At 31.4% G+C, this 9778-nt stretch overlaps 1 long non-coding RNA gene and 1 other non-coding gene across 2 annotated transcripts; one reads left to right on the top strand and one right to left on the bottom strand.

The window, feature by feature from the left end:
• Positions 1-4290: 4290 nt before the first annotated feature.
• On the bottom strand, positions 4291-7151 carry LOC140043667 (uncharacterized). The gene is made up of 4 exons (XR_011844345.1): positions 7060-7151; positions 6170-6278; positions 5596-5691; positions 4291-5026 (listed from the first exon to the last, which is right to left on the bottom strand). It is a non-coding gene; the product is annotated as an uncharacterized lncRNA (long non-coding RNA).
• Positions 7152-8574: 1423 nt separating this feature from the next.
• On the top strand, positions 8575-8646 carry Trnan-auu (transfer RNA asparagine (anticodon AUU)). The gene has a single exon. It is a non-coding gene; the product is annotated as a tRNA-Asn (tRNA).
• Positions 8647-9778: the final 1132 nt, after the last annotated feature.

Here is a 9778-nt window from a genome sequence, read left to right as displayed (position 1 = left end):
TGCTAATTTTAGTTGACTACATAAATCATCGTGTCTATTTATTCGTTTTGTGTTGACAAAATTAATTTTGTATTGACAAAATTAATTTTGTGTGCTGAGCCTACTCAAGCGTGAGATAGAACGTTTTAACATGCAAATTAGAAGGCGGAGTTTTTAATGGTTCCTTTTTAAGTGGTCAAATCGTACCCAAAATCAATCAATCAATATCAATCAATAATAATTTATTCTCAAATAAAAACAAAATACAGTTAACATTTTCTAAAATAATAAATAAAAAATGAGAAAATGGGTACCCCACTGGAAGCTAGCTTTAAAATGTGGGGTCTGGGCAACATTAAGTAAGGTAAGTAACATGATAATGAACAAAAAAGGCATTTAACTTAAACGAATGCAGTTATAATTTAACTTAAAACAGATATATTATTAACTTAAACAATAATAGTAATAATAATACAGAAGAATGTACCAGAAAAAACTGGGATGTTAAATTAATAGAGCTAGAAAAGACTTTAAAACAATGGAATGCTAGAAATCTCTCAATTTTTGGTAGAATAATAATCCTGAAAATTCTTGCACTATCTAAATTAACATATGCTGCAAATATCACTGATGTTCCAAAATATGTATATACACAAGTTACAAATCTAATATATAATTTTATTTGGAACAATAAAAGGGAAAAGATAAAAAGAAAAACTCTAATTGGTGATGTTGAGATGGGAGGCATTAAAATGCCTGATTTTACTCTTCATGTTAACGCACTCATGTGTGGCTGGTTAAAAAGAATTATGAATGATGATGGTGCTAAATGGAAAAATATTCCAATGTATTATATTAAAAAAATATGTGATGTTAATGTTTTACTTAATATGTCATGTTATAACATTATTGATGTTAATTCTGATAAAATTCCACTGTTTTACAAAAATATGATAAAAGCCTACATAAATTATAACAGAATCTCTAAAAAAAACCCTGAAACTTATAACGATATAATGAATGAGCAACTGTGGGGAAACCACTACGTTAAACTAAAAAAAAAATCGCTTTTCTACAAGCATTGGATTGACAGTGGCATTATCAGTATTAAAGACATTGTTAATAAGAACACTTTTTTAACATCAAACGAAATACTGGTGAAACTACAATGTAAAACAAACTGGTTAAATGAGTATTTGTGCATTATTAAGGCAATACCAATTCAATGGAAACGTATTATTAAGGAGGTAGATATTTTCAATTGTGATGATAATGATGAATTAGTTGGGACCAAGTATGAGATTAATACTACCAAACTAATATACTCATGGTTTGTGAAAGAATATTTCATTATTCCAATGTCACAACTAAAATGGGAAGAGTACTTCAATGATAACAACATTGATTGGAAAACTTCTTGGTTACGGAAAGTATGTAAAATGAAAGATAAGAAACTAGCACAATTCAATTATAAGATGTTACATAGAATACTGCCTACCAACAAACGGCTGTATCAGTGGAAAGTTAAGGAAACACAAACGTGTGACAAATGTGGAGAAATTGAAAATGAAAATCATTTGTTTTTTAGTTGTAGATTTAATTCAGAAATATTGGAGGAAAATGCTTAGTATCTTTGTAAGTTTAAATCACAATAATATATCATTTAAACAATTAATACTAGGAACGGGAGATAAGCTAATAGATTATATTTACACTTTTGCAGCATTTACTATTTATAGAATAAAAATGTTATCTGCACTAAATAAGCCAGTGGGTAAATCTTTATGGAATTCATTTAAAAGCAATATGTTATATAACATTGAATGTGAAACATATAACAATAAAGAAACAAGTATAGAAAAATGGGTAGCTTTAAGAAATAAGATTATGATAATATAATTTCTAATTTGATACGATTAACCAAAAAAGAATTACAGTGATACGGGTTACTGGTGGTACTGAGTTATTATTGTTTTTTTTATCATGTATATAAATATATTGTATAATCCGGGTTGTAAAATGAAAACAAACAAATGAAAATGTGTGAACTATTTTAAAACGGGATAGATGACAATGATGATCCTGTCAAGTGTATAACAAAATATACGAAAATTAATGAAAAAAGGAGTAATACAGAATTCATATATGTAAAAATGTTACTTATGAACTGTAACGACATTTACAAGTTAAATAATACGATTTTATGTAATATGAGATAATATGAATGTGAATAAAAGTGGTGTTTGCGCCACAAAAGAGAAAAAAAACAATAATAGTAGAAATAAGGTATTCATGTAATTTGGACTTAAAACAGGATATAAAATTAATAATTTTGGGTTCTTCTGGTAGAGTGTCCCATATTTTGGGTCCTTGAAAAGTAATATCATTCTTGCCAACCTCCATATTTAAACAATCATAAGCATAATCTAATTTTGTTCTCTGGTATTATAATTATGAACTGAACTTAAAGTTTGAAAATAAGTATAAAAAATCCTGGGCAGTTGATTATGTTTGAACTTAAACATAAATAAAGCAGCATTTTCTGTAAGTCGTACATATTAAGTGTATTAGATAAAACAAAAAGAGAAGCTGAATTGTGGAGGTAATGTACATTATAAACTGATCTGAAAGCTCTTTTTTTGCAAAATATAAATACGGTTTAAATTAATTTTTTAAGTAAAACAACGGTTATACATAAATATAAATTAAATGAGACAAAAAAAGTGATTTATAAATTAATAGTAAAACGGAGGAAGGCAAGGCATGTTTAGGTTTATTAAGGACACCTACCATACACTCTTGATAGTTTTAATGAAATTGAATTAATATGAGAAGTAAAAGATAAGTATTCATCAATAAAAATGCCAAGAAATGTTGTTGCTTTAGTTCATTCAATTTCACTGATGCCGTAATATAATTTAGGAATGTTAAGAGGAATTGGTTTATTTACTGAACGAAAAATAATAAATCTGGTCTTTTGAATATTTAACAAAAGCTTATTAGATTGTAACCAGTTTGCAATTTTATTAAGTTCACGATTCATTAAATTAATAGCTTGGTAGTAAATGTCCTTATGATTAATAAATAAAGTATCATCTGCAAACATAACAATTTCAGCACAGTCACTTAAATAATTTAAATCATTGATAAATAACAGAAATAAAAGCGGACCAAGGATGGATCCCTGTGGCACACCACACGAAACTGGCCACAGCTCAGAGGCAATATCATTGATTGATGTATATTATTTTATGTCTGTTACTTAAATAGTTTTCAAACCACGAAGTGGTACACCTCTTATACCATAGAAACGTAGCTTATTAATTAAAATATCATGAGAAATACAATCAAAAGCCTTTGACAGGTCAATAAAAACTCCTACAGTAAATTGTTTATTATCAATAGCAGACAAAATATTATGGACGGCATGTATTGTAGAATGTTGTGAACGAAAACCAAACTGAGAATTGCTGAGAATGTTAAACTTTGTAAGAAATGAAATAGTTTGATCATAGACTATTCTTTCAAGTAGTTTTGAAATAGTTGGCAAGATGGAGATGAACCTATAGTTATTGATATTTGAGACCTCACCACCTTTATGGATGGGTACAACTTTCGCAATTTTTATTACATTTGGAACCACACTCTTTACTAAAGACATGTTCATTATGAAAGTTAGTGGTATAGCGAATGCCAATGTACATATCTTTGGTATATGGACTGTTGATTTTAAATTATTGATGTATGTTACTAATTCTTGTTCACATACAGGTTTGAAAAATAATGATGAAGGAAAATTACCCTAAAGGAAATCATTGTAAGGTTGAACATTGCCATTGAATGGAGTATTCGAAAAAGAATTTGCAATATTTTATAAAATGAATTAAAAGCTTTGGCCTTTTCTTTGTCATTAGTATATTCACATTGACCATTTATTAGTTTATCTGGGAATGAATTTTTTTCTTTTTCTACCCATTACATTATTGATTTCGCGCCATGTACTTTTCATATCACCTTTACATTTACCAAATACTTTGTTATAGTGCTCTTGTTTACTGTATCTAATAATATTTAGTTTGTTTCTATAACAACAATATTTTTTCCAATGTGAAGGTGATGACGAAGCTTTATATCTAGCATACAGCTTTTGCCTGGTTTTGATTGACTTGGCTATACCTTCAGTTATCCAAGGTGATTTGAGCTTGTTTGCGCAAGTACTCTCTTAATGTAACAGAGTGAGAAACCACTCAAACTAGAGTGAACTTCCACTCTTTCAAAGAGTTAACTGAGGGACAACTCGTTTTGGAGTGAAAAAAAGAGTGGTCACCAAATCACTCTAAAATGAGTGAAACCAACTCTAAAAAGAGTGAACATTTTCATCACTCTTTTAACAAGAGTGGAAATAATACACTCATAAAAGAGTGAAAGTGACCCACTCTTTCAAAAAGAGTGAAAATAATCAACTCATAAAAGAGTGAAAGGAAACCACTCTTTTTTAGGAGTGGTATTTTTAGCATATTCTTTTTCTACTTGTATCTTCTGTCTGCAAGGCTGCTTCTGAGATCCCAAACTTGGTAGTAGCCTTAAAAACATGCATTTAAAACACAATTGTACACAACCAAATAAATGAAACTGACATTGAGCTATATTAATTTGTTTATTTTGAAAAGCAAATCTCTTCTCTATACATAATGCATAATTAAGAGGTAATTTAAATTCATCAAAAACATTTCATCTCAGTTACTCATCATCGCGAATAAGATGGGAATATAACTCCCTAACAGTTGGTTTGATGTGTGTTGTAATTTCGTATAAGAGACCTTCAAGAAATTAAAAAAGGTCACAAGCGGACTGGCAAATGGACATTAAATATAATTATAATGAATTTGAAAAAAGTCGATCAATTGCCTGAACAATTATGTTACCACCAGGAATAGATGTTGCATCAACAATAATAAAAAAACTCTGTAGGTTCTTTAACATCACCCAATGCAAGGATAAATGGCTGGTCTTTTCCTGCTGCAAAGCTGTCAACATCTGTCCCAGCCTGAAAAATATAAAAATACAGTATAAAAAGCTGAAAAATATGAATTTATCACAAATCCTCCGATACTCAAAAGGTACTTTAGTCTATTATTTATCACATAATAAACACTACAATTTTGTATCTTTAATCACCTTGTTAATATACTGATGAATAATGCACGCTTGTTTTTGATCAGGTGGTTTGAATTTCAATTTGGTATACTGCACATTACAAGTTTACAAAATGTGTGAGCTAAAGGCATTTCCCAGTTGCCTTCCTTCTTTTCTTATTTAACTTCCACATTTCCACATATGCAGAAAATAAATCGTTTTTAACCAGGTTTGATCTCCAGATACAAAATTATGCTGCTGTGAAAAGGGTATTTTATACAACAGTAATCTTGTGAGAAGTAAAGGAGAAGATGAAATTTTATTGGGGCTCATTTAATGTATAATCACATACTGTGTTTCAATTTTGAGATATAATATTTTCATATACTAAGAGTATTTTACAAAGAATGAAACACAAATTTTGTATAGATCTATTGCAATTTAATGATGGAATTATAAAAACGTTTAACAAGTACTCACTGGCTTGTGTTGTACAATGTAATGAAAAGCATCGTAGACTTTGCTTTTCCCACCTCTTGATATTGATGGTAATTGTTCTGAACACATCCAGATCATCTGCAAAAACAGTAAATGCACTTAAAGTTACAGTAATTGTTTGTTTCTGTTTTTAGCATTTTGTAAACCATCTTTTTATTTAAAATGTACTAAGATTATTGTATATTTTTTTAATCAATCAATACACTTTACAATGTAAGGTTTTATATCGATGTATAAACAGGGAAGAGTATATTCCCTGACGCAAAAACTTTGTTGTTACAAAATTAACAACAATTATCATCGTTGGTACAGTTTCTGCTGCTTACTTGGGCTCGAATTCAACCCCAGCCATCAGCGCAAGCTCGGTGGTCTAGAGGCCTGATGATCTGGAGGCTGTGGGTTTCCACCCAAGAACTTGCATATTTTTTCGCAATTGTTTTCAAATGTATTGAATATTCGGTACACATTACGTCAGAGTTGGGCAAAACACCTTCCTATTAGTGTAAATAAGTTATTAAATAAAACAGGTAAGAATTAACACTCTTTATAAACTTACTGAGTTTTGATTTATGCATCTGCACAAACTTGAGATGGTAATATGGCTTCAATTTGATTAACATTTTGAATCTGCATCCTGAATACATCAGTTCAAATTCCAAGTTAATCTGAAACATTGAAAATATTACTACTGTAGGGGCCTAGGCTAATCAACCTAAAATTTTCTGAAATTTATTTTGTTAAATATTTATTTTATATCCTATATGAGAAATGATTCACAGAATCAAAGTAAACTTGAATGAGTAAATTAATAGTACCATTTTACTCTTAAAATAATTATTCAGAAACATGAAACATGACATAAATTTCTCAGAATATATGCCTAGTATCCTAGCTACCTAGCCTAGGCCTAGCTAGGCATAGGCCTACTAGAATAGGCTAGGTCTACAACAGGCTCCTAGGAGGGCCTGGGTCTAGTAAATAATAATAAGGCCGCAGCAGAGGGCCATCCGGCCTAGGCCTATCCGCATTGTTCGTTACGGCCACAAAAAAAAACGTTTTATTTTAATAAGTGAAATTTGTAAATATCATGTGTGTAGCCTAGCCGGGTCTACCTATAATAATAATTAATAAAGAGTGGTTGAATAAAGTGAAAACAATAAAGACAGGTCAACTCGTCGTACCGTACCCATGCCAAAACAATTTGGGTATGGGTCCGCCTACTATAGGCTAGATACGAGTTAGCATATGGTGGGGACGAGTTGGTTTGGGTACGCGTTGCCAGCACCCTTCCCACTAGCTAGGCCTAGCTAGGCTAGGCCTAGGCTAGCTAGTACAGTAGGTAGGTTAGCACACCAGGATTCACACGCAAATAAAACATATTACAAAACAATATAATCATTTCTACAATACACGGTAACAAAAGCTACATTTTAAATGTAAATTTACCATTAAATATCCTGATTAAATGTTGATCTTGTTCACCAAATATCTGGTGTAAAAATTCCTCCATCTCGTTGGAATGCGGCGGCGGGAGAAAGAGAGAGAAACAGTCAATCGGCCGGCCCGGGCGCGCGCGAAGACGATGAAAAGTTATGAAATGCTTGCATTTGATTGGCTGCCTCGATCAAAAGTTTTCACTCCCGGGGAGTCGAGTGGTGGGTGTTTACAGTTCGAGCGGGAATACATGCACACTCGTTGAAGGAGTGGTACGTTTTATGCTTAATAATTATGGCAGTCGCTCAAATTGGAGTGGATTACCACTCATTCAAGAGTGAACATCAGTTCACTCTAAATTTGGAGTGGAAATATCACTCGTTTACATTAAGAGAGTACGTTTTGCAGTGGAAAATGTCTGTTTATACAATCGTTAAGTATGTTATTAAAAATAGAAAGAGCTATGTTTACATCACTTTGTTCAAGTACTTCATTCCAGCTTATGTTAATGTAAATTTTCAAAGAATTCTTGCTTAGATCTATCATTGTAAATAAGTTTCTTAATAAATGTAGGTGACTTTTTTTTAATATGGAAGGACGAGTTAATACAAAATGTGGGAAAATGATCGGATAAATCAACAGTAAATATTCCAGAAGTGAAAGAAGGATACAAGGATTCAATATTACAGTAGATATTATCAATAATAGTAGAGCTATGCAAGGTAATTCGGGTTGGATTAGTAATAACAGGCTGAGAAATGAATAACTGAACATATTATCAACGTGATCCTGGACATATTGATCTGTACTAAGAAGGTTGATGTTAAAATCACTAGCTAAGTATGCAATTTTTTTTTATCTTCATGAATAATTTTCATTCGTTGGTGTCAGGTGAACGGTATATAAGTCCAGCAATAATGTTTTTACCAGAGTCATTCTCAATTTCAATAAATTGATTCAGCTGACGTAATTAGGCTTGAGAGATCATATCTCCTTTTAAAATCAAAATGAGTTGAAAGTGCACCACCACCACCTTTTTTATGTTCTCTGTTATTTAAAATAAGGTTGTAATTTGGAATGCTTAAAAGATTGATGTCGGTAGAATCCTTAACCCAAGTTTCAGTTAGGGCAAGTAGAGTAAAACTATGATTTAAGGACTGAATAAAGTTACAAAATTTATCAAACGTATTATTTAAACTTCTACAATTAAGGTTAAATATTTAAAAGTTAGATGACGTTTCTGAACAATATTATGGTATTAAACAAATCTATATCATAATAACTTGAGCAATGAAAATAACTCGTACCTATTCCCAACTTGGCGAGTGGGGTTGGTGAGCATCATGCCAAAATACGCCAAAAAATTGACAAAATACGCAAATTGAGAGCGCTATGCATAGGCAAAATCAGAGCCATAATTAATTAATTAAATTTCAGTATATCACCGGGCGGTTTAGAATTAATGTTCTTTGCCTGATTTGTTTATATATATAAAAAGTATCTCTTCGGAGATCCCGCCTCGTGAATACCCCAGTGGTCTAATGGTTAGGACATCTGCATATTAAGCAGGCGGTCCGAGTTCGAGTCTCGGTTGGGGCGACTTTTTCTCATTCTCACAGATTTCCTCATCTTTATCGTTTCAAATTAATTAATTAAATTTCAGTATATCACCGAGCGGTTTAGAATTAATGTTCTTTGCCTGATTTGTTTATATATATATATATACACTTGCACTGATGAAGGGCAAATTACTGAACAAAATGACAATGCTGTGGGTATCAGTGGCTGGATCTCAACTGAGATACAAAAATAAAAAGCGAAAAGCTAAATCAAAACGATAAAGTAAACAGCCAGAAAAGTTAGCAGAGCTTTCGGGCAACATCAGTGCAAGTGTAGGAATTTGGATAACGTCATAGTATAAAGCTGGCAAGTGCTGCCTGGGTGGACAGGAATAAAAGAAATATAACAAAGGGAGCCAGGTTGGAGTCTGAATAAGAGTAGAAAACAAAGAAGGTAGCTTGGTAGAGATATAAACAATTTTGGAATGAGACTAAACAGCTTAAATGGTGGTTAATATTGAAACTTAAATTTTGGTAGTCAATGGAATAATTTTACCGATCTGGGAGTATGTTCCTAATGGTAAGTCCAAAAGGTTTTGTGGTTTTAAGTAAAAACATTTTAACTTAGAATATGCTAATAATTGGCTTAAAGGTTTCAAAGAAAAAAACACTATAAGAGATAAGATGAAATGGCTTGAGAATGCTAAGAATTATAAACCATCACTAAGTAATTATATAAGGTATAAAAATGAACCAAAACTAGAAAAATACTTATTAGATAAGTGTAACTACAATGCTTCAAACCTAAAATTTAAAATTCGCTCCAATTCTCTACCACTTGAAGGTAGAAAAGTCACCTCAAAATGCAGGTATATGTTTATTGTGTAATTGTAATGAAAAGGAAACTGTATATCATTTCGTATTTGAATGCAAACGACTTGAGTACGTTAGACATCCAATACTCATGAACCTTAAAGATGAGCTAAACAACAATAATCTATCCATGTTCTGGGAATTGTTTACTACTAGCTCTCTAGATCTTAAATACCACTTATTCTTCGATGATCTTGAAATCCATAATGAATTTAAAATTACACCAAATCAATTGACCCATGATGTATACGAATTAGCAAGTATTATTTTCGACAAACATTGTAAAATTTTTCTGACCA

The sequence above is a fragment of the Antedon mediterranea genome, chromosome 3 (assembly GCF_964355755.1).
Source record: "Antedon mediterranea chromosome 3, ecAntMedi1.1, whole genome shotgun sequence".
Classification (NCBI taxonomy): Eukaryota; Metazoa; Echinodermata; class Crinoidea; order Comatulida; family Antedonidae; genus Antedon; species Antedon mediterranea.
This window is presented reverse-complemented; position numbering and strand designations above follow the sequence as displayed.